This window comes from Ambystoma mexicanum, chromosome 2q (genome assembly GCF_040938575.1).
Source record: "Ambystoma mexicanum isolate Mex_15411 chromosome 2q, UKY_AmexF1_1, whole genome shotgun sequence".
NCBI classification, from domain to species: Eukaryota; Metazoa; Chordata; class Amphibia; order Caudata; family Ambystomatidae; genus Ambystoma; species Ambystoma mexicanum.
The window spans coordinates 517,600,059-517,626,146 of record NC_090924.1 but is presented as its reverse complement, the minus strand read 5'-3'; the positions used below and the strand labels follow the sequence as shown (position 1 = coordinate 517,626,146).

Genomic DNA, 26,088 nt, shown 5'->3' with positions numbered 1-26,088 from the left:
ATGAAAATGCTGAATCCCTGTTTTACCGCACAAGGGGATCAGGGTTTGCGGAGGTGTCCCCCATAGTCGCAAGGCCGGGATTGTGTCATTACAAAAGGGATGTGATATCTATGTGATCACTGCATTTTTGCATTCGGAATTTCTGTTTGAGACATTTTCAGGTGCGCATTGATCACAGATTCACCGACATAGAACACCATGATCGACAGGATTCTCAGACACGATTTTAACTTCTTCGCCCCATATGTAAAGGGGGGCATGCCCAGTCAACCCTGCTCGATTCACAACAAAATATCACATTTCAGAGATCTTGCAGATGTTCACCAGGGGCTGGTGATCTGCCCCTGGCTATGGTGCACATTGTCTCGGGAGGATAGCAGAGGGGCAACGTGCTTGCCTTGGAAGCAAGATGACACGGAGCAACACAGGTTCGATCCCCAGGTCCATGCTTAGAAACCTCTGGGTATTAAGCGCGTTATAAATAACCTATCATATCATGTAGTGGGTAGCTAAAAACCCAATTGGAGCAGCCAAAAAAATGGCTTTAACCCAGTGGTGGGCAAGTTGTTGCTCACTAGGTGTTTTGGCCTACAAATCCCATGATACCTCACCACTAGACTGTATTGGGGTGATGCGAGATGCAAGCCAGAACATCTGGAGCGCTGCAGCCTGCCCACTACTGCTTAAATCACCTCAGTAGTATCCTTTCCCTAGCCCATGTGCAAGTTCTTCCTTCTTAGCAGAACACGTCTCGTGCTGCACCTTCAATGCAATCTCTGCATACAGCAGACACTCATTTCTTCAACCACAGTATACTACTGCTAGGTATATATATATATATATATATATATATATATATATATATATATTATTGCTTGTGTATAATCAATAAGATTTTTACAGGGTCTAAGAAGGAGTAGAGACAAAAAGAAAGGCAAGTAAAAGCAAAAGTTTGTTTATTTAGCACTCGTTTATTTAAGTGTTCAGTTGAGCACTAAAACTGTCCTTGCAGCAACTTGTAGCCACTTGGTTGACCCTCAGGTGGGTTATGTAAATAGGAAAGTTCGGATCTCTGGTCAATTCGCCCTAGTGATTACCTCATCGGCCATTAGTTGTATTATCCTACGTCATTAAGAAAGCAAGCAGCAGAGTGATTGGTGCGGCCTTGTACCTGAACAGGGTGGGTGCAGCAAGCTCTGCTCACTATAAGACTCTTACACCATAAGCAAGATAATTCCCATGGGGGAAAGTGGAGAGGGCACTGATCAAGCTGGCCAAGGACTCTCCATCGCAGGCATCTGCGAGCCACACAGTATGGAAGCTTGGTTCTTTGGGAGGCAGAGGTTCATGAGTGCTGCTCGCAGTGTAACCCGAAGGACCAAGGCACCATCACATGTGGGGCTCTGTAGATCTCAGAACAAGAAAGTCTTACAGTCTCACTTTCTGCTCCACAACCAATGTAGTGCATAATAATGGGTGGCGGTGGGGCAACGTAAGACTGGCCCTCTGCCTCTCATTGTGCCATCAGTGTATACATGCTGACTTACCGGAGAGGAGTACTCCATTTCTTTTACTTATTTGCTAAGTAGAAGGGCCAACTTTGTAGATCGGTTTGGACCGGGTATTATTGTTATTTTGGACTATAGATTAGCACCTTAGTTTGGTTAAGAAGGGAATTCCCTTTTAGAAGTAGGGTCAGCAAGTTGTTTGTTTTAATTTAAATAAAACTACAGTCAAACATACCCTCTAGCCCAAGTCCTTCTTTCTGGCTTTCCGCACAACCCTACAGAGAAAGCAGCCATGTACCAGCCATTTTAACTCACCAAAAACAGAAAAATAATCCCAAAAATAAAAGATAAAAAATACTCTCCAACTCAAACAAAAATAGATCCACCAATATGGTAACATCAGTGGTACAAGCAGAGCCGTGCCATTACAAGATGATCTGAAGATCAAATTGAAAGTAAAAATGAATCTTAATTTGAAATACTAGTTGAAAAGTATTATGGATTACAAAAAGATACTGGTTTTAAGAGTATTATAGTGCGGTGGGTACCTAGTAAAGATTCACATCCACTTAATTTACTTTCTCTGCCTTTTGGCCCAGTGTGCAGTTTCACACACTCCTGGCTTCTCCCGTTTAGCCTCTTAGCTTTGCCACAACGTGTCACACACTTCTCACTAGCCTTTAGAATTACCAGGTCCATTTATAAAGTTCACTTTGTGGTGGTTGTTGCCATCCCTCATCATTCTATTGCATTCTTTCACACTTGTGCTCTTCCCATAAGGTGCTTTTGCATTCAAATAAGCACTTTCCCTTTTGGCTTTCATCCGCTATTAGCTTTGCCCATAAAGTTTTCTTCAGTTCCGTATAACAAGCTTACTTTTCCTCGTCCAAGTACTGTCAGAGAGAGAACATGACATAGAACAATAGACTGGTACACGTGTACGAGAGGAGTACTTGTGGAGTATGTATTTGTAGTATTTATCAATGGATGATATTTGAAATATAAATATGCAATATATTAGAAATCTTTAATTTTGTTTTTAATAGCAAGCAATTAAAAGAGTCCATTCCACAGAATGGACCCGATTGTGGCAAAATGTACTGTAGATATTTGTAAGATATCATTTATTTACTACTGTATATGCATATAATTAGAAGAAATAGAAACATGTTAAATCCTAATAGTCATGAAAATGCCAAATGTACATATTTACATTTTCTATTAAGCTCCTTATTAAAAAAATATATAAGCGTATTGTTTTCTACATGAAATACACTTACAGTACATACACTTATGTATTGCGATATAAGAATTCTAAGCATAGGTATTGTCAGGGTGCAGTATTGAGAGGTGGACACACAGGTGGCGTTCTTATTGCTATAAACATTTATTCAAAGGAAAATTGGGGTTGGGGAAAGACCTCACCAGCCCTAACGCTAAGAAGGGTTTTCCTGCCTCAACATACATCTCAAAGGTGTCTGTCAGGATGTCAAAATAAAACATTGTCCACCATTGTGTCAAAACCCTAACTCTCACCCTCACACATCAACCAAATATAAGGTGCAAAGGGGATGTCATCTTTGCCAGTTCTCGCCAAGCTTCTTTCAGGTTGCAAAACAAAGTTCCAAATGGTGAAAAAATAAACAAGGTTCCACAGGGGGTCAAGAGAGTATCCCTCTACTTCGCACACAGTGTTCACAAGTTCGAAGGAAAATATGTTCTTTCCCTTGTTTCCACTTCCTGAGTGAGCTCGGAGAATAGTTCCCTTCTCTCCGCTTGTTACCATATAAAAGCTCTCAGCGCTAGCATTGTTGTCTCCTTTCCCCTTGCCTTTCTTCACATTACCAGGGAAGACACTGCCCTTTCCCTGGACTCTTCTCAAGCTTAGCATGCTGTGGGTCCCAAACCCTGGTTTCTCTTCTTTCCCGGTTTAGCTGGGCCAGGGTATTCCATTGCTCCCTTCTGCTCCTACCAACCGTCCCAGACTCTCCTGTACCTTTAGGGTCTCTCCCGGTAGTCTGTGGTCGGCCTTTCTACTTTTGTAGTCTTCTCCCCTTCTATGGTGTGCTGTGGCAGCTCTGCAGCTTGTGGTCCCTCACAGCGAGCAGGTCTCCTTTCGACTGTGCAGTCCCCTAGCTTTGCCCGCCAGGACTGCTGCATCTCCCTATAGCCGGATGCTCCAACTATTTGGTGCTTAGGAGCACCTCTGCAGCCTCAGTATGCCCTCCTTCTGCAGCTGTTTCTCTGCCAATTCCTCCAGGGAAGACTTGACCATTTGTCAAGTCCTTCAGTGAGGGATTCTCGAGGGATTTTCCTGGGCTTCCCCCAGTCTTCAGCACTTTGCCGGCATGCAAAGGTTCACCCCTTGCTCTGCCAAGCAGACTGGTCCACAACCCTTTCCATTTCAGCACAGCAGTCCTGCTCCTTGATCCTCCAGGGAATGCTGATGACAATTCCTTGTTTCCCTCCTCTGGTTTCCCTCCTCTATTTCAACTACTGTTCCAATAAGAAACCAGCAACCACTATACCGCTCATTATGTTTCATAGGGGTGCTCTATATAGTTCTGCACCTCTTCTCCATCCTGGTACTGATCCTGAGAACTCCTAGCGGGTCAGTTGGTCTCTCCCTCGTCGCAGTACATACATGGTAGATAGAACTAGGTATTCCCCAATCCCTTCATCTTCTATCTTGGATGTCTTCCCCTTCATGACTAGTGACAATGGCATGGGATTAGTCACAGTATTCTAAAAATGATTAATACTGTATAATAACATACCAAAGTAATGAAGCTCCGACATTGAGATTTACTTTTGGGCATGTAATTGGATTTATATTACTCATGTATTCTTTATAAAGTATGACTTTATTCCACTCTAACAGATGATATGCCAAAGGAAATTAATCTTTACATACTATTTATTGTTGTACTCCTTTTTGTATGTACTTCAAATTGTACTTCAAATCGTACACCATACAGTACATTTAAAGAAATTACAGCAGTAGGTGAAAAAACTGGGTGCAGGTGCCACCCAGTCGGCGGCCACCGCGGTAGTCCGCTGAGTGTGTCGTGAACGAACAGTTTGGAAAACTCATTTTGAGTTATTTGATGGCTGAAAGAGGGCATGGAAAGGGTAGGGGAGTGGAATAAAGATGACATGGAGCTATTTTTATAGGTAATAAAAGGGTTTGCAAATGCTGCTGAGTCCGCGGTCAATATTGGTGTCCGCAGACGTCATTTGGATTGCACAGGGTTCAGGGCGAGTTTTGTTATTTGAAGGTGTATTGTACGTCTGATACTATTGCGGTGGTTGTGGCTACTGGCCACAATAATGTGTACAGTAATTATAGTTAATATACAATGTGTATAGTAATTATAGGTAATGTAGTGGGAGTATACAGCATTTGTAATATGGTGGAATGATATAAATAAAGTCTATATAGGATTTATGATTGTAGTACAATTGAGGACAGTGCTCCTTTATGTCTCTTCCACCTTTCACACAGTCAACAAGTGTATACTCATTAAATGATTTCGAGATGCCATTAGCTTCATGGACCGGACACTGGACTGGTTGATTTGTTTTCCTCACAACCATTACCAGCTGCAACTGGGCTGTTTGTTCTCCACCACCTCACTGTGTACACCTGCAGAGCACCCCAGGGTTTTATCCTTCCATATCTATTTTGTCCCTCTGGCTCACCGGATGTCGTCGTCCTTATCTCATTTCAAGTGTTATGTTAATGACACAGGTTTCCTTTAACTTCCCTGAACTCATTTGTTGTCCTTGTTTTTTACCTGTAATTGTCAGACCGCCATCAAGGCATTGTGTTCTGCTAGCAATCTGTGTCTCAATGGCAGTTGGACTGAGATCTTTCTTACTGTGACCCCTGTGCCCTGTTCTTCTCCTACCGTCTGTCGCTGTCTTTGGGTCCTCTACTCTCACCATCCTGTTAGGTCAAAACACCTTTTTAAGTCCTCTCCCTCTCTTTTACTCCTTACCTTTTAGAACTTTTAAAGAAGCCCATGCTTTCAGCTTGACCTCCTTACCGTTCCCAGTGAAAAGATCTTTATCAAAAGATCTTTTCACTGAAAAGTTGCTTTAGAAAGTCCGCTCCATGACCGCATGGAGCAGTCTTTCTAAAGCAAACTGTCATGCCCCTGCCGCACACCAGTGCCCGCAGGGGCCGACAGGCTGCCAGGACTCAGAAGCGGCCGCAACAGAGAAAGGATAAGTGTGTGTGTTGTGTGTACACGTGTGTGTGTGTGTTGCATGTTTGTGTGTTTCTTTTTGGGGAGTGTGGAGGGACCTGAGGGAGGGGAGTCTGGGGGGAAACTCCACTTTTGAACAAATCTGTGGGGGGAGTGTGCAGGAGGGGGGCGAGGCAATGTGGGTTTTTGCTTTTTGTAGGCTGCCCACACCAGCCGGAAAAAAAGTATTTTTGTGGGCGACCTACAAAAAGCAAACTTTTCACATATAACCCCTACTTACATGCATTGTACCGTTCCCAACCTTCCCCCAGAAGCTGAATGTCTGTACAGCCCTGGTCCTGTGTAGGCTGGATTACTGCCACTGCCACAGCCACTTCCTTAAACGCCCCCTTTGATGTCTAGGCCCCCTTCGGCTAATCTAGAATAGGGCTGCAAGACTTATCCTTGGCCTCAAGCCCAGGGATCGTATCGCTGCAGTCCTAAAATGTATACATTGGCTCCTGCTAATTGCAAGGACTACAATATATCCAAGTTTGTTCCCTTAAATACTGTCCTGCTAGAGCCCACTGCTGCTGTAAGTCCAATACTCCATGTCAAACGCTTTTTGAAACAGAGAGCGGGAGGCGTGTGTCTGTCTTCGGCCAGTGCCTGTCTTTGGAACAGCCTTCCTGCTTCTCGTATACTTGAGCTGGACTTCCCAAAGTCCTTGAAACTTCTGAAAACTCTGCTTTTGTGTTCCCATTTTACTTAATCCCTTCCCTGCTAACCCATACCACTGAGACTGGTGGCCTGGTCCCTCCTTAACCTCACAGGTTCCAGGCCCTAGATCTAGTCAACACCAGTACACCCCTAACTCCCACCCAGCACTGCCCTTGCAGGTCTACCGTTTGGCAGATGTGTGCCACACCTTTGGGACTCCTCTGCCCCAGCAGCTAGCTAGTGGCCTCCCAGTTTGGCATGTCTTGGCACTTTCCTTCTGGGCTTGTATGAGCACTTGGTCACCCCTACTCTATCCGTTCATGCACTTCTTTCACTGCACAATGCATATGTGCATTTATAGCAGCAGTGTGTACAATTTTGTGGGATAGGCAAGTGTAATGCATATGCAAAAGATTTGTAGAACATTTTTAATTGACAGTCGGCGTGTGGGATTTTAATATGTTGATAGGGTTATATGTAGAGTTTTTTTTTAACTGATATGTGGATATATGTGTGACTGTTTCAAAGCAGGCAATGAGGGAGTGCTACCAACCTAACAGTAAAAAGGGTAGAAGGGCTGTCTTGTGCGATGGTGTGCACATGCAATCCAGGTTTTTTATTAATGCATGACCTAGAGAGGGGACTACGGAGTCCACGGATAGTCATGAAGGGCCATGGATTATGGTCTTTATTGTAGGGATGTTTAATATTGATGACATGTGATACATTTATATTTTATGTATTTTCTGTCAACCGAAATGTATGTATTGCTGTACGAAATTACAATTGGTGTTGCGTACCAACTTGTCCAAAAAAAATCTTTTTAAACCAGAACACCTTCATAAAAACATATTTCACTTACCTAAAAAAGACACACATTGAGAATAGGAATTACTTGATTGTACACCTTTAAAAGTCATTTCACTCCCAACTATTAAACAAAGGGAGTAAAATAATCCTGCTTCAAAATCTTATCTGGAGTTCTGACCACAGACTTTGGTAAAAAAAAAAAAAGGCTGATTCAGTTAGGATACAATAAATTGGCCGCTTAATCTGTATTTTTATTGTTGGTTCAAGTCTACTGAATTTCAGCTATGCACAGTCCGTTTTTTTTTTAAAGCCATCCTGGGTTACTTGTTAAATAAATTAGCTCTATTAGATACAAATGCTTCCCGAAAACAAAGTACAGAGAAGTGTAGTAATGAGACCCAAAAGGAGTAAAAAAGAACATAAGCATGGTGGGACACAGCTAGGCATTTACGAGCAAGGGATCTATGCGATTATCTTGCAAAAAAAATACTGGAAGACGAAACTAGCTTTCTTTTGGAACATTTGCACGTAACTATATGGGGGTTTGGGGGGAGCGGTGAGGACCCCCTGCAGTCAGGGATGTCATTTAGGGGATGCCAGGGGTCTCCCTTGCGACCCCTGAGGTCTCCTTTGCTACCCCTAAAAATAAAACGAAAAAAAAGACTCAAGGGGTAAAAGGTTGTGTTCCATCCCTTCCTGTGATGTCACTTTGGGGTGGGGTCAAATTACATCACTTCATGTGCTATCATCGGAGGTTAAGGGTCATGTGATGTCAATCCCGCTACCCCTGGCATTTTGGTGAAATGACGTCCCTGCCTGCAGTACCCTCATGCTCCCAATACATTATTACTCTAACCCACCCCCGCCCCACATATAATTGCGTAGAAATGCGCAGTCACAAATTAGACATTTTCGGCTGCGAAATGAAGGTTCAATACCCGAGGAAGTACGGGAACAGCATGGAGAGGAACCACAAAGATGGGGACATTGTCAAAATGGCAGCAGCAAGAGAAAGTGGGAATTAGAGGGGAGAAAGAGTGGGAACGAAGGAGCGAGAGAGAGCAGTTAAGAAAAGATTAAGAGGGTTCAGAAAAAAGTGAAGAGGGAAAGAAATACAAAAGTAAAGGAAATGAGAAATTGCAAGGAACCAAAGTGGAAGATGGAAAGATTATAATTTATGAGACACGATAAGCAAGGGGCAAAAAAAGTGAAGGAGGAGGCAAGATGATATTGATATTTTATTTCTATCGCGCTCGTACACAAGTGTTTCAGAGCGCGACAAGGGAGAGGAACAGTGGAGAACAAAACAGCGATCTTACTAGGCCTAGTAACATTGAGAACGTGCAAGTGCATGGGAGAGGGGGAGGGAAAGTGCATGCAAGGGGGAGAAGTGGAAAGTGCGAAGCAGAGGAGAAACAGATAACTAACAATAAATAAATAATAAACGCAACAAACAGTGGTAGTGCAGCTAGCAATTTGCAAGTCATAGATTTAAGGCAGCTGAGAGAGACAACATGAAAGAAAAGGGGAGAAATAAAGAGATTGTGAGGGAGGAAAAAGGGAACAGATGGTTGGGCAACAGTACAGTCACATTCAGGAAGTGAATACAGAGCAGAGTAAATGTAGACCAGGTGTGCCAGGTCTGAAGTGAGAAAGAGGGAGCAAGAGACTAACGGAGTGGACAAAGGTGGAGGGCAGGTGGCATTGTAAGTGCAACACCTTTCATGGTTTGCAGAAGGAGGCGGGTTCTCCTTTACAAGAACAGGGCCTGGTTTTCTGACTTGGAAAAGGGTGGCAATTCTAGTTCTACAGCAGAGCAGGGTTGCCAATCAGAGCTTCGTTTTGCCCAGCAATCAGAAAAGCTGGTTTCTGACTGACCATAGACCATGAACGAGTTACTTTCCATGACCTAATCCGACGAAAATCCTTGCACCAGTCCTACCACGAGGGTCCCTGCTTGAACTAGGCAGTCTCTGAACCAGAGCAAAGGAGAAGCGCACCTGAACCAATGACTCCTCCACTGGCTGAGCCCTTTCTCTTATTGGACACACGGGACTATCGGCAGCGCAGATCTTGGCCCTGAAAAGCAGATAAACAGGGCGGGGCTGGGGACAAGTTATCCGTTTCTTAAGAAACTCCTTATATAATTGTGCAAACAGAAAAGGTCTAACGCTGTGGAAAATCTAAAGTGTACTGTGGCAATGTGCAATGCCACACACACTCCTTGACAGCAGGACAGACCTGCTTCGCTGCCTTTCGGGGAGAGGAACATGCTTGCTGTACACACATCCGCACTCCAGGTGAGCGCAGATGCTGGGGCCATGGCACCTCCCTGCGGCGAGACGCCACCCTGTGCAATGCCACACACACTCCTTGACAGCAGGACAGACCTGCTTCGCTGCCTTTCGGGGAGAGGAACATGCTTGCTGTACACACATCCGCACTCAGGTGAGCGCAGATGCTGGGGCCATGGCACCTCCCTGCGGCGAGACGCCACCCTGTGCAATGCCACACACACTCCTTGACAGCAGGACAGACCTGCTTCGCTGCCTTTCGGGGAGAGGAACATGCTTGCTGTACACACATCCGCACTCCAGGTGAGCGCAGATGCTGGGGCCATGGCACCTCCCTGCGGCGAGACGCCACCCACGTGTTCATCATGAGCACACTATATTTTACGGGGACATCTGCTTCATGGCAGGCAGCCCGCCCACTATTTTATTTATTTGAATTTGTATAGCGCACATCTGCCCAGGGGCATCGTGGTGCTGAAAGCAATCTTACTTGTTACAGGCAAACATGGTGTTATATATAGATACAATGCAGAACATAATTGCATATTTGCATACAGTTGTGCTAATTTACATACAGTTCTGGTAATACAGTAGGATAGGTGGGGTGGAGAGGAGAGGTTAGTTAAACAATGTGGTTTTGAGTAATTTGCGGATGGCATGGTAAGAATTTCCGTTCCTTAAAGCGGTGGGGAGTGCGTTCCAGTTTTTGGGTGCTAAGTGTTGAAAGCTAGACGCTCCGGCGTGTCCTCATCCAATGAAACAGACATGAAGCACATTCAGATGATGCTGGAGCACTGCCCAGGCGGCATCACAATTCCGGGACCCCAGCGAAATCTACGAGCAGGCACGTTTTACATGTACTCCAGAGAGACTGTACATTCAGCCGCAAGTCACAGAGCGACAGCAGGTGCCTTGGGTCGGCGCACTGCTAGGGGCCTTTTTTCGAAACACACTACTTTGCCGCCAAATTAAAATGTTATGGGCGGATAGTTTTGCATGCATCAAACACCGGTGTTGCTAAGGGCAACCTTCTATACTGCATTGGTTTTAGCCGATCGGCACTCTTGCAGAAGGGCACCTGCCGATTGCAAACCAGTCTTCATCCTGCCACCAACGTGACACAAGTGTCATTTTATACAGCACTAGTGGAACACTCCAGTCAGAACTTCTTCGCAGCCCATGCAACCACCCCAGGCATGCTGTGCAAAGCACTGCCTGGCTAGGATTAGTTCAAAGCATGTGGCCTCACGAGGCTGCCCAAATGACAGAAATTGGGCGATACAAAACCATGCCTTCGTTATTGCATTCCCCTTTCACTGCAGGACTACATGTCTCGTGTACCAACCTTTATTGTTTTTTTTGTATTCACATTTTTATTGGTTTTACTATATCACAGTGATACACAAAAGTTTACACAAACATTGGCAGGGCCGACCAAGCACCAGTCCATTAGGTATACCAACTCCAAGAAACTCCCCCAAATTCCTTCATTAATACAGGTTGTTTCTTCTTTTTCCTCAAAATGACCCTCTCCAATAGAAACATTCTGCATAAATCATCAATCTAAGCAGACCTGCACGGGACAGTGACATTTTTCCAGTCCCTCAGGATGATCTTTTTTGCTGAAACAGCCGCTCTAAAATACGACCACCTCTGTGGGTACCTCAAATCTTCTAAGAAGATACATCTTCCCCCTATATTACAGTCTGAAAGTCAAATTCAATATCCGTCACTGAAACTCTATTCATGGTTCTTGTGACTTCCAACCCAAACGGCCTCACCTTTCAACATTCCAAGATCATAAGCTCGAATGATCCTTCCTTTCCCAACCTTTATTGTTCACTTTATGTTAAATAAGTAAATCCACGGACTAGGTGATATGAATTCAAGGTGTAAGATACCTCCGTTTTTTGATGCACCTGCTGCAGCAAGCTGTGGGCACACTGAAGGCCACAAGTTTGGAACTTGAATGAGCTAGGAAAGCATTTGCGTCAGACATGTTCTAAACCGGAAAATCAATCCATCAAACATCTGATGGAGTGTGAAGGCACGAGAGGGTCCAGACAACAGTCCTTCAGGAGATTTGTCTCCGAATCAACGTACTGGGCACATGACCACTTAAGGGAAACTTTGATAGAGTGTCAATCCCAACAGAAAACGATAGCAGTGATTCAGATGCTGGAGTACTGTAAGTTAGAGCTGTAAGCTCTGGCAAATTCCCCTCTGGGGGTTTGGTGATAATCACAATCTTCCCGTAGAAAGACCAGGAGGGTTTATAGTGTGAATAGAGTGGGGGACGGAAAGGAGCCAAAATTGTTGACAACTGTTTGTGGAAGTTTTTCTTTCTTTCTCCCTGCATCCTTTTTTAAAAAACATTTTAAGGTTTTGTAAAATTGGCTGATCACTTTTTGATCTATTTGTATGGAAACAAATTGCTTATGTTGTTGGTTTTATTTATTGGTTGAATTTTTGTTTTTTCCAGTTTGTGAAAGGTTATTTTGTAACCATACACAATAAAAAATAATAATAAAAAAAAGCATTTAAACAGTCTCAGGCTGATACCATTATTAATACTGAATTGGCTTATGCTCTGTCTGCAGGGGTGTGTGTGTGTGGCAGGGCAGCGAAGCTGCAAATGGAGCTACAAGTGGCATTAAGCCCTAGGAGAGCTATTAGTAGTCACCCAGCTGGCATAAGAGGATATACCCACAGGTCACATGGTGGGGAGGGAGGGGTTAATCTAAAGTATTGTGCAACATGCAGCAAGCCTCAGGTCTAGGAAAGCATCCCCATGACCAAGGCCCATGTGCACACCCACAGTCACTGGGTAGAAGAAGGATCACCCCATGGCTAGGGGAGAGTGGCTAAAAGTAAAACACATCCCGCCGACAGACCCATTACCCAACCCAGGCCCAGGCAAGACCCCCCCCCCCAACCAATCAAATATTGTGGTACTCCATTTAATTGTGCTGTCAGGCGAGAAGAGAACCATGGGTCACGAGGAACGATATGGCGAGCAATGATCAAGCTTGTGGGCAATTCAGCCTATGACGTGCTCTATATACTTACTACATATAAAACCATTTTAAAATTGTAACAACTGTAGGCTATTAAACCACGTATCAACTACGTTTTAGGTACATATCACAGACTAACTTGTAGGGGATCACAATTTTGGCAGCCATAGAAAACAAATGTAATGTAAGCAGTACGATTTCCCCAATATCCCAGTAAATGGGTACATCTGCATGTGAGCCCAGATTTTCTGGTTGCAGTTTGCAAACCTGTGCGTTTCACGAAGCACATTCTTCAGTTTCATCTTTAATTGTCCTGGTTAAGGGATGTGATGTTAGGCAAATTCTGTCATTTTAGCGCAGTCCATTCTGACTCTTGTTGATTATGTGTAGTTTTGTTTTGCCAATATTAAACCTACCACTACAATCACATGAATGCAATACGAGGGGAGCCTAGACGTCGGGACTCGTGCATTTCTTTAGTGCGATAACCTGCACCTAATAATGGTTTGCTACATTAATGCATTTTAGTGCTATGAATTATGGAAGTAAAAGTTGCATACCCACAAAAACACAAAAGATACAGCAAGCCAAGTAAATCAACTAGTGGTTTTCATTTGAAGAATTATTTTTGCTTTGTCTATTTTTACAGAAGTTGGACTGCTTTCTTAAAAAGATGACCAGACCAGATTCTTTTTCAAAAACAAAAGAACATCGGGTCTTCATGAATGCCAACTTATATTCGCTTGTAATTAGCCCAATGACCTAACACTGTGAAAACAGGCAGGAAATCTACGCTGCCTCATGCTGAACTCATTAAAAATGGAAGACCTCTTTCTCCTGGCTTCCAGTGTTACCCGTACAATCCCCTGCCCTCTCCTTCCCGCCTGACCTTGTACCCTCCACCCAAGGTTTGCAATCTTGGGGTTCTCTTTGATAGCAACCTACTACTGCAACTATTCATCACTCTCATTGCCTTTGCTGCTCGTATTACCCTTAACATTCTGAAAATGTGTCCTTTTTACTAACCACATTACAAAAACTATAATCTCCAATTTCGTTTTCAGCCAACATACCTGCTGCTCAAGCCAGCTTCTTGGCCTTACTCACTACTCCATCTTTCTAGACAAAATCCTGAACTTTGCTGCCAACACTCTGCTGCCTACCCACAACATGCTTGTTTGATCTATAGCCACAAAGGCCCCCCTCCCAAAGCTTTTTCTCCAAATTTACAAAGCCATCAATGGCCTTGCTCCTCAGTACATGCCTGATTACATCTCAGTTTACTCACCATCTCATTTCTTTCGATCCATCTCCGCAGTTAACTTCACCCAGCCATACCTTTCACCTTTGCCTCCTCTCGCTTCTGCCCTCTTCCTACTCGCCTCCCCCAACTAGAACCCACTGCCCATAACAATCAAAGCCAGCCCAACTGTGGATCTCTTCAAAGCTCGACTTAAATGTCACTTACTTGCTAAAGAGGGAGCTTTCCAAGCACTCTTCCCCCGTCCTCCCTGCCTGAACCCACCACTGCCTCTAGTGATGCTTAATAATGTCATTTTGGGAGGCCACCAGGGGGGGGCGCATCAAGGAAAGCTATATATTCCTCATGCTCCAGGTCAGAGGGACGTAAAGGGCATGGGTGTAATTTTAGGGGGGGAGGGGGGAGGACAAGGGTGTTTGTCCCCTCCAACTTTCGTGGCACACCATTTTGTCCCCATTCATTTGGCAGGGGCAGCTTTCCTTTAGATGTCATGCCCCTCCCCCACATTTCCCGCAAAGTTACTCCACTGGTAAAGGGGCACTGAGCAAAGGCTGAACTAGCGGTTCCCCCGTGAGAGGATGGTCCGGGGCGGGCGCACTCGCTCAAGGTTTAGAGCCAATCAGTGGATGGGCGGCAGAGTTAGCCATGTGGAGAGCAGCAGCAGTAGAGGCAGAGAACCCGGCCTGTGGCAGTGATGAAGGACCGCTTACTCGAGGCCCGTACAAGTGCAGACCACGCAACCCTGAGGGCCTCAGCTCCAAGACAGTGAACGGCTGCAATGGTTACGCATTTTGGGACATGGCCTCCCTGCCGCAAGCACACCACAGCAGGGGGTGTGTGGAGAAACTCAGCCAGGGAGGCCGCTGTATCAATGCGCAGGCACCAGAGCGCCAATGTAGGACCAGCCCCTGGAACAAAAAGGGTGCAATGAGTGCCACAGAGCTGGAAATCCCAGAGGTCGTGGTTCCGGGGGGGGCAACATGCAGTGAGAACACACAAGGGTAAGGAGACACCCTCCCTGGGGTGAGTGATTAGAACAGCCACACTAACTGTAAGGCCCATAACTACAGTCCCTGGAGAATTATCTGCCTTGAAATACTGGATAGCTGAAAGGGCCATACCAATAGAAGGCCGAAAGGAGGGCTAGAGGCAGGGGGTTGGTGCAAGTTTCGTGTTCCCAGCCCCTCAGGGAGTGCAGCCATCACCCCGCCCTCAGGACGCCGGAAAAGAGGAATGATTGACACCTTTAGACTGCAGGAAGAGGAAGCCTATGGGTGGTCCCATAAGTCTAACTTGATCCCCAACCAGAGACACGCGAGCAGGCTCTGGGAGCGCACACGGCCCCACTACAAAGGCAGAGGAGGGTCCCGTGCTCAAACAGAGAAGTCCCATTACAGAGAGAGAAGAAGCAGGGGAGCCCCCGGCAAAAGGACGTAAGGGGAGTAGACCCACCAGGTGGGGGAGAGAGAGGCCACCCCCTGAAGTGCGGGGAGGCGGTTGCCAGAAGCACCAGGTGAGTACAGAGTAGTAGTTGTGGCGGATTGTGCTTGGGGGGGGCGTGCCCCCCACTCCCTTGCGAGTGGGAGATCACTGCCTGTCCTGGTGGCCACCCCCATGAAGGACTTGGAGTGAGAGACAGGAGGTCGGACCTGACCATAGTTGGGGGTCCCCTCCCAGCTGACTGTGGAACATCAGAAGGGGAGAGAGGCCGGCCACAGGACAATCCAAGCCCACCGAGGAGGAGGAGAGACTCAGCTGGAGGCACCTGAGCAACTGCCCAGCTTTTGTCATCCCGTTGTCCCCCCTCAGCCAATGAGCTGGAGAGACTCCTTGCAGAGGTTTCAATTTGCAGGCAGGGAGCAGGCTATAGTGGGCCTTGCCCCCTCGGGGGCCAGTATGGAAGGTGACCCGGCAGCCAAAGTCTGACGTATGGAGGAGATCAGGGGCATCAGGTCAGCCCTTGATCAGAGGTTAGACAAAATGGACCAGAGACCGCTCTCAGTGGAAGATCAGATCCCAGGGCTGGAAACCAATCAGACCTCAGTGGACACTCTGGAGAGGCAGGCGGGGGTGAGGCTGGCAGATCTGGAGAGGAGGGAGGCAGAGACCACACTCACACTGGACAACATAGAGAACAGGGAACACCACATTAACCCTTGGTTCTTTGGCTTCCCAGAAAAGGAGGGGGAAACAGAGAGAGACATCATAAGAGTCATCCGGGAGGTACTCTGCACGCTTTTTGGAGACACCTTGGATGAACCTACTATTGATCGGACCCATCCAGCAGGGGTTGGTTCCAGGGAGCCCCGCTTGGTGCTGGCATGCTTCCACTATTTTGAACAGAGGACTATGATCCTAGAGCGTGATAAGAAGATGGGCACAACCAACTATGGTGAATCCCAGGTCACCATTTTTCAGGATCAGTCGACTCCCCTTACAAGGAGAAGAATGTGCATTCCACTTACCAAGTGGCTGATAAAGAGGTGCAATAACGCTGGCAATTCACTTTCTCACTCACCTTTGAATACGACGGCCAAAATTATCGGCTGGCAATACAGGGTGACATCACTCGAGTGTCTGACGAACTCATGGGGGGCTCTGGGCATCAGGTTCAGGAGAGACTGCTGGATCACTGGCTCAGTCCGCAGGTGCCAGAAATAGACGCAAGATGGCGGGGCCCCCCGAAATACAAAAAGCGTAATACCCCACCAAAGGGTCCTTCTGGCCCTTGACTTGTTTTCGGGGGCGAGTGCTTCCACTGAATGCCAGGGATGAAGAGGTGTTTTTGAGGTTCTGTTTTGATGGGGGGGGTGGGGGGAGGCTCAAAAAGACAGGAGTTTTTTTTAAGTGTGTCCTGTTTTCACAGGACCTTCGTGGTGATCCTATCCTGGACGGTGGTATGGGCATGGCCAGGACAGGATGCCAGGGGGAGGATTGGGGGGGCGGGGGAGTTTGGAATGGCACATGCCAAGCCATAGGGGGAGGGCAAGTTTGGTGGTTTGTTTAGGGGTTGGGCGATAAGTCCTTCACTGCGCTCAAGTTGTTCAGCGGTATGGTTCAGATCTTCTCAGGGAGGGACAGTGTCATGACCGAGATGTGAGCTGGTGATAGGCTCAACTCACCTGCTAAGGGATCAGTGATCATCTGGGAGTTCCGGCAAGCCAAACTGCATCTCCTGATGGTACAAGAGACGCACTAGGGCCGGGGTGGGGAGGTTTCTGTGGCCTCGGTGCGGAGAAAAAGGGAGGGGGGCAATTGTACTTTCAGCCAGGTTGGGACTGGTGGTGGATGTGGTACAGAGGGACCCAGGCAGGCGGGGGACGGTTCCTGTTCATTAAGGGATCCAGTGAGAGGATAACAGTGTGTTCGCTCTACACTCCCAACGATTTTTGGGAGGATGTAAAATAAAAACAGAGGCTTTTTGTGGAGGGCTGGTGGGGGGACTTTAACATGGTCTTGGACCCAGTTAGAGATCACCAGAGAAGGGGTGAGGGGATCGGTGACAACCCAGGCAAATCGACCTCCAGGAGGTTTAGGAAAACCAACCGGGAAATGGGGCTTATGGATGCCCTGGTGGAGGGAAGGGTGGGTAACAGACCCTTTACTCTTTTCTCATCGGTCCACAACTCCTACTCTAGAATCGATTAGATAGAGGTGGAGGCCCACGCCTGGGACTCCTGCGTCATACCGGTCCCATGGTCAGATCATGGTATGGTCAAGATTGTGGTGGGGAGTGACCTTAGAGAGAGGGCCTCTGGAGGGTGGCACTGCAATTACTTTCTACTGAAGAATAGGGAAATCTCTCAGTCATTTTTGATGGAAATCACAGAATACTTTGCCTTTAATGACAATGCGGAGTTGGGGGTGCAGACTCTCTAGGAAGGCTTTAAGGCCACTTTGCGGGGGGACCTCATCAGGATAAGAACCCATGAAAAGAAAGAAAGTACGGCACAGGAAGAGGAGCCAAGGGTGAAGATCCAGGAACTGCAGCCGTGAGGACCAGGGAGTACCTACCTCACGCCGTGCTTGGCAGCTAAATTGCGGCTTTACAAAGCAAACCTTGAGGCTATCCTGGTTCTGGACACGGAAAAGCAGCTAATATACCTAAAACATAAATTCCACGAGCGAGGAGAAAAAGCGGGCAAAATACTGTCATGGAAGCTACGGGAGGAAAGGAAAAAAAAGGCGATGGGGGCCATTAGGGGAGAGGGGACAGGGACGTGCATGATCCGGTGGGAATAGGGAAGGAATTTGCCAAGTACTATGAAAAACTATACTCATCTGAATTTATAGGCAAGGATGAGCCACATTCCTGGACCCCCTGTCCCTACCTGGCATACCGCAGGGGCAGTTTGAATGTTTGGGGGGACCCATCTCTGAGGAGGAGATTGTGTAGACAATCAAGGGGATGAAGCCATGCACTGCGCCTGGGAGCGATGGGTTCTCTGTTCTATTTTACAAAAGATTCAGGTCCATGTTGGCCCCTTATCTGGCCAGAGTGTTAAACAAGGTGCTGCCGGGGTGCCCCTTGCCAAGCTTGATGCTTGTGGCCATGTTAATCACAATACACAAGGAGGGCAGGGACCAGACGAGATGTGCCTCTTACTGCCCAATCTCACTGTTAAATAACGATGCAAAAATCCGAGCAAAAATTCATGGGGATCAAGTGGGCTTCATACGAGAGTCCAGATATATTCTAAAGACCGTCAACCCGGATTCGTCAGGCTCAAACTCAGGGGAGCGATGCTTGCCTAGTCTCGTTTGACTCGGAAAAGGCCTTTGACAGGGTGGAGTGGCTTTTTATGAAGGTGACGCTAGGGAGGCTGGGCCTCAGTTGCGTTTTTTTCTGAAAATGGTAGATGCTTTGTATATACTGCCCACGGCACAAGTACGGGTCAATAACATCTTATCTGTTTCCTTCCGTCTGACGCAAGGTACAAGACAGGGTTGCCCACTGTCACCACTGTTGTATGCACTCACAATGGAGCCGCTTGCTGTCGTGATTAGAGCAAACCAGGAGATCAAGTGCATCCAGAGTGGTGAGGTGGAGTTCAAGCTGTCCCGGTTTGCGAATGACATCCTGGGATATCTTACAGAGGTGGACTCATGTCCCAAACTCTTGGAACACATTGAGTGTTATAGACGCCTCTAAGGCCTGAAAATAATGTAGACAAATCCAACATTATGCCCAGGGGTCCACAATGCACCAGCCAGATCACCCAAACTCGATACTTTGGGATGAGGGTCGAACAGTCACAAAGCATTTAGGAGTTGTCTTGCTGAGAGATCTGAGCAGGATCGTCAAAGCCAAATGTTAGGAAAGATTTCCATTTCATGTGTAATTTTCCCTCCAGCTGTGTACCCCCCAACATTTTGCTGATGTTAAACACCATAGCCGGACTTTGCCAGAGGAGCACAGCCTCCTGCTGCTGCACTCCCCTGGGCTTTTCGCTCAATGGGGAAACTGTCATGCCCTTAAAGACGGTCAGTACTGGGAGACTTTGTTTCCCTTAATCCGTGTCAATGTTGTAACTTTCCTGCAACATGTTACAAGTGCACAGTGTACCTTCCAGTATAGTACACTTGGGTCTTCCTGTCATTTCTGAAGGCCCTAGAATCCCAAAGGATTTTTCAGGAGAAGTGCAGGTGTGCCTTGGACAGGGTTGGTGGCAGCTTATCTTTTGATGCATTTTTAACCCTTTACAGCCAGGTAAACTGCAGTTACCACGTTTGGCACGAATAGGTGGCCTGGCTCCAAAATGGCCGTGCCACAAGGTTCTTTGTCCTGTCCTTTGGCCATCTTGCCCCTTCACCTTCCCCAGGTCGAGCCGACCCGGGTCAGTCCTTATTTGGGCATGCATTCTCCCGCGAAACGCCAAGCTTTCGCGGGCTTCTGCATTCCTTGTGTGTGTGCTTCCAGGATGTGGGCTGGACTGTCTAGTTCCAATACACATCCTTGGTGCCACAGAGTCTGGTGTGCTGTGAATGCCTGAGATCACTGTGGTCCACGATTGGTCCACATATGGTATGCCTGTATGTGACCAGATCTCCCATTGCGTCTTCTTTGTTTTGGTGCAAAATAGATTTTGGGTGACTGAAGGCTCCAAACATCCATACCATGTCGATCTCTGGAGTTCTCAATGAACGAAGGATTGGATCCAAGAATCCTAAAAGTAAGAAGCGGTGTTGAGGAACCGCTGGTGACCCGCTGGAAGGTTTGGCACCCTGAGCCCTCTGTTGTCCCACTGGACCCCTCTGCATCTGTTTGTCCTAGAAGGTCTGTGAAGACACTTTGACCCATTGGAATAGTGGGACCAGCTATTCTCGGCACCTTCATCAAACCCTGCAAGTAAGCCTTCTCGGAAGTGTCCCTGGGCCAACCAGCTTGCGCAGCACCTTTGCTCTGATACCGCCGCCGTTTCGAGGAGGCACTTGAAACTTGGTACATCGCAGGCTCTGTACAACTTGGCGTTCCCAGGTCTGGATTAAAGAGAGAGTGCCCGAACCGGAGTATACGCGGTTACCGTGTTGCCCAGCTGTGGTGACGAACTTTGCAAGTGCACTGCAGCTGTGCCCCTCTGTGCCCTTTGGTCCGGAGTGCGCCGGGTGTCAGTGAGTAATTGCAACCCTTACCGGTGGCAACTAGCGCATCCATCCATTTTTACGCACGAGTGGCCCCTGAGGGCCACTCTCCTTTCCGCTGCTGGTGCGAACTAGCAAACTATTCCCAACTCTTGGAACCTGCTCTGCCCTCAAGGGGAGACCCTCCAGGAATAGTGGGAACCTATTCTGCATCACCTCACCCACCTTCCTGAGCTGATACAGCCCCTACAAAAGACCCTGTTTCGCCCATCTGCACTACCGTGTGCGCCAGCATCGCAAGTACATTTGAGCACTAGGCTTCTCATTTTAGGGATTGGACTGCCTTTCAGTTAGGATTGTGTTCGATGCAGAACTGCCTAAAGACTATTTGCACTACCTGCTTCCTTCCCTTTTTAGGTTGTGGATCAATTTTGTGCATTAACCCTTTAGGCCCCTTTGGTCTAGTATATATGTATTTTAGTAGGTTGGTGTTGGCTTAGAAGTGTTACTGTGATTATTACTGTGTGTTGAACCTCAAAGGCCTTGAATAAATGTATTTGTAATATATATATATATATATATATATATATATACACACACACATACACACACACACACACACACACACACACACACACACCTGACTGGGAGTGATTTGGAAGTGTCCTTTACTCTGTGTGCTCACTGAGGTCTTTCAGTCACCCTCACCCCTCCTGAGCAATAGTCTTGACCACCGCCAATGCTACCTTGATTGGTCTGGCTTGTCCAGAAGGTTACCCTGTTCCACAAGCTAGGCTGGCCTTCTGAACCTCTGCCCACCAGGTCAGAGTTCAGAATTCCGTCTTAACACCAACCTCGACCCAATTTTGGTAAAGCTCAAAGAGGACCTCAGAAGGTAGGAGATACTCATTCTTTCCTGGTACGGACGTACTTTCTCCAACTATTCTCCGCCCTCCCAATGAGGATCCCTGCAGCCTTCTTCAGTGAGCTGATTGGGGTGCTCTCAAAATTTGTATGACCGGACAAGTGGCTGCGAGTGAAGTGGTCCACCCTCATGCTCCCTTGCGACCAGGGGAGGCTTTGGCTTCCCATACCCGTACTTATACTGTAAGGCTCCTCAGTAAAGGGTATTGTTGGAACACTTGAGGGAGGACCCGCAAACGTATTGGACCTTCTTGCAAGACCTAGTAGTGCACCCGTTGAAAGTGAGAAATTATCGGTGGGCCCCCTTCAGGCAAATTCCAGGTGCGACAAGGGAGTTCCCCACGTTGGGTATTCTGTGGGACCTTTGGAGGGATAGAGTTAATAGAGCTCTCTCGTCCTGGCCTTCACCCATGGCGTTGGATTCGGGTCTGGGATGCGGTGCACCCAACAATGGTCAGATGGGGGTCTTGATAGGGTGGGCAAGTTGTTTGAGGAGGGTCAATTTAGGAACTATGAGGCGGTGCAGGAGGGCCTGATGCAGGACAGGATCACGATCTTTGAGTACTTAAGGTTAAAAGGGATATTCACCGATTCTAAGGGGCTTGCCCAGGTGTCCTGGGATCTCACCCAGTTTGAGAGATGGTTGGATGGCTCTTTCTCCTGAAAGGGTTCTCTTTCGAGCATATATACATTTTTGGTCTCTACCCTGTGGGGAGGTACACATTTAAAAGGTATTGGGTGGAGCTTGCAGGGGTGCCAATTACGAAAGAGGACTGAGCTAGGAGGATTTTTCGGGTTACTTCCCACGGCAACCTATTCACCTCCAACATGGAACACAAATACAAGATGCTGCAAGGGTAGCACAGGGTCCCATTGAAGATCTCAGAAATGTGTCCGGAGGCCTCACCCATCTGTCCCAGGGGTTGTGGCCGGGTGGGTTCTCTCTCCCACATGTGGTGGCACTGCCCTAAAATTTGTGTCTTTTGGCAGGAACTCCTTAGCTGGATTAAGGAATACTCGGAGTTACAGCTGAGCATGGCCCCACTCCAGATGTTGTTGGGGACCCTGGTCAGAGATCGGGAAGAGTACAGGTGGTCTAGGGTATGTGAGGCCATGCAGAGAGCTGGGAGGCAGGTGATAGCGCAAAAGTGGAGGGCAGGGGAAGCACCCACGAAACAGGAGTGGGAACGGAAACTGTGTAATATCATGTTAACGGAGAAACTAACTGACATTGTTAACGACTACTTGGGATCCTTCCTGGAGGAATGGGGTCCTCTGATGGCTAGGATGGAGGGTGACCAAGCCTAACCAATGGGGAAAGAGAAAGCAACAGGTTATCATTACACCCTGCCCAGATAAGGGAGCCAATCCAAATCCAATTCTGTGCTAAGTCAAACGATTGTTTTTTGATCCATGTATCACCACCCCTGAGACTTCATGCTATTATTCTTCAATGTTGTCCGAACACGCTGATAAGGGGAGGGCAGGAAGGGGGATATTCAGCTATGAGGTGTTCGAAGGACTTTATTGTGGATACTGTGTTTAAATGGCAATACAAATTTAAGTTGTTTTTAAAAAAAAATAATTTAGGTCATGTAATTAGTAATCCTTATTTCGAAGCACCTGCCCCTTCAGTTAATGTTAGCTTCGTAAGTCACCGGTTTTCGTATATCCATTTTTGTATTTTAAAAAAAAAAACTAACAAATGGCACCAGTATACAGAAGGTACAGTCAATTGTATATTTCCCATTGCGACGCATCAGTGTGTGCGTTTCGTTATAAACATACATATATTATGTTAACTTGCACATTATCCATCTTGTCCATTAGTCCCATTTCATATTTCCTACTAGTTACTATTTTAGGTATTTTTTTCCAAAAACATGCGGTATGGACCCTATACATCTTTTGGTCTCGACGTTGCTACCACAGTTTGCACATATCCCTCCTCATTTTCATTCACATGTGACATTTCAATAAACCATTGCTTCAACGTTGGTGCTTCTTTTGCCTTCCACTTAAATATGCATTTTTTCGCTATTATGCAGCCTATGTTGAATAGCCTGTGGTTCTTGATGTCCACCTTGCCAATCTCTCCTAAAAGGTACTTCAGCGGTTGAGGTGTGGGGGGGGGATGTCTATTATTTTGTGTAGAGTTTGTGCAACATTCTGCCAAAAGACTAATGAGGGGGCAGATGCAGAACATATGTATAGTGTCGGTGTCTACTGCATTGCATTTTGGGCAGTGTAGCGTGTTCTGTGGGTTGAATCTAGTAATGTGCTTGGGGCTGTAATGAATCCTATTTAGGACCTTAAATTGTATAAACCGTAGTCGTGCATAAGCGATACCTCTCTAATTAAAGTGCACATTTTCTGCCATTTATATTCATCTATCTCGGACCCAGTGTCTCTGCTCCATTGTTCCCTGAGTGTAGTTGTCCGTGGGGCTCCTTCTTGTGTCTTGAGTAAAATCTCACCAAGTTTTTTCTTATTATGGTTTTGTATCACCATTTCCATGAATTCATTGGTTTAGGGTTCTACTGGGTAAGATGGCCATTTACATCTCACAGCGGCTCTCATTCGATATCTATTGATTTTATACCCTCAAAATGGCTCCCCACTTGTTCTCCTCTATGTGCTATTGTACAGGTACTGTTCATGGGAATGCCTCCACCATCTGTAAATGTGCAATTGCAAGTAATTTCCCATAGAAATGGTCACGTGTGTTCTTCAAATTAATACAAATACTATAAATACATTAAAAATACAATAATGGTCCCCATCCTACAGCTGGCGACCCGGTTGTATCTGCTCCAAGGCACAATTGATCACTAGGGACACAGGTAAAAAGAAACAGTGGAGGGGTATTTCTGACCACTCAGCCTCTGTAGTGTAATAATTGGATTTTAGGTACACATAGCCAGGCACAGTTGGGGTCTGAAACCATGCAGTTGGTACCACCACAAGTTACCTCAGCCATTTAAACCCTTGCCCAAAAGATCAGCGTTCAGTCTAAAGAATACCTGTTTGAATCCCGACTGGGCAGATTCCACCCATCACCCCTGTAAAGTTGACAAAATCGAGAAACATTAAAGTGGTGCACACAATGCTTAGAAGTTGGCAGAACCTGACATGAAGAACCATATTAAAACAGGCCATAAACAGAATATGGAAAAAGGGCCTGTGAGATGTGCAGGTCAACTTTTTGCCAGCCTGGCAATACAGGAGGTTTGAGGGGTGATGGGGGCCAGGAGGGCTGCTGTGCTCTCTGTTGAGCAGGCCTCCACCCCCTCCACCCCCCCATTTAAGGCAACACATTTCTTCCGGATTATTTTTAACACTGGCTCGACCTGTGCACAGTGTTATACAAAGAAGGGGTAACCCACAGAGCCATTATCTATCTGAAGTGGAACGAGAACCTGGAAGTCCACTTTGGATCGTTTTATTCATTTTTTGGTTTGCCTGCTTGTTGTGGTGTCCTTTGCTTCCAGCGAGATCCCGCTGACCCTTGTGTTGGCTGCGAGATCCTAGCACACGAGCAGGGGACTACTACAGTAAGCTCGATACTGGGTCTTCCCTTTATTAAACCACGGTAGATAATGGCGCATTAAAGAAAAAAATGTGGCCAACCACGTTGGACAAAACAAGACCGTTTTCAGGGAAAATCTAAGGCGGAATTTGATACTGAAGCATTAAAAACATAACATAAATTAATGCTGGGACACATATGGTGAATATTTAAATGAATGATCATTCCTGGGAAGGGATGAGGGTTTATGTGAAGCGGTCAGGTTTATTCTTTTCAAATACTTTTTATTCACAGTGCCTATGCCACATCAGCATTGATGTCATTTGAAAGTTGAAAAAGGACCGTCCATATTAGTAGTAACATCTTGCAGTGGGCAATACAACCGATATCAGTTACAAGGTCTCATGAGGAGCACTGTACTCCGTGCACTCGTTTCGGGGTGAAACCGATATCCGTGCCAACCTTTGACGCAACTGGCAAAAGCTGCCATAATTGATTTCTTATTGAACAACGACAACCGCTAAACAGTTACTTTGTGGCACCCCAAGAGAGCGGAGGAGTGAGGGTGAAAGGCTAGACCGAGGAGGGATTATTATGAACTGATAAATCACAAGTCTTGGTACATTCAGATCAGTGCAAGTGCAGAGGAAGGGGGTTGAGAAAAAGCTAGCAAGTAGGGCAAGCAAGTGCGGAGTGCACGGATAGGTGCACGTAGAGAAGCGCAACAGAGGGTCAGGCAAAGCCAACATGCTGCAGGCCAGGAAAGCTGTGGGTGGCAGGCAGGGTGCCTGTAGCTCAGTGCAAGCTGTTGTCTCAAGCTGCGCGAGAGCCAAATGGAAGCAGAAGGTAGTATCTATTTGCCCTGATGGAAATCATTCTCGTGTGAACATTGCTCTAATAAAGGAGTTTTGAATTTGAGGGCTTCCTTCATGTTGAATATTTCGGTTCGGAGGAGTTTCCATTGGCACGGGTCTCCTGCACTAAATCTAGCGTTGGCCAAGCTGCTTCTTCCTGAAAGTAGTAGTTGACAGATTGCTGAGTATTGAGGGTTTTAATGTTTGGGTGGCAATATATCCTCATAATGGCAGCGCGGTACCCTGGATATGCCTTGTGGCTGATGCACAAGGATTTAAATGAAATTCTTTTTTTCTAGAGCAAGCCAGTGCAGAGCGTTCAGAGCTGGCGTGATGTATTGTATTGTGTTGTATTTGGTTATTTATATAGCTCTCTTTTCCCATTTATATGACCTCAAC

At 46.6% G+C, this 26,088-nt stretch overlaps 1 protein-coding gene across 2 annotated transcripts in view; it reads right to left on the bottom strand.

Annotated features, from left to right (window-relative positions):
* The window catches only part of TMEM184A (transmembrane protein 184A), a 426,102-nt gene that overhangs the window by 116,387 nt on the left and 283,627 nt on the right, over nt 1-26,088 (bottom strand). The window lies entirely within an intron of this gene.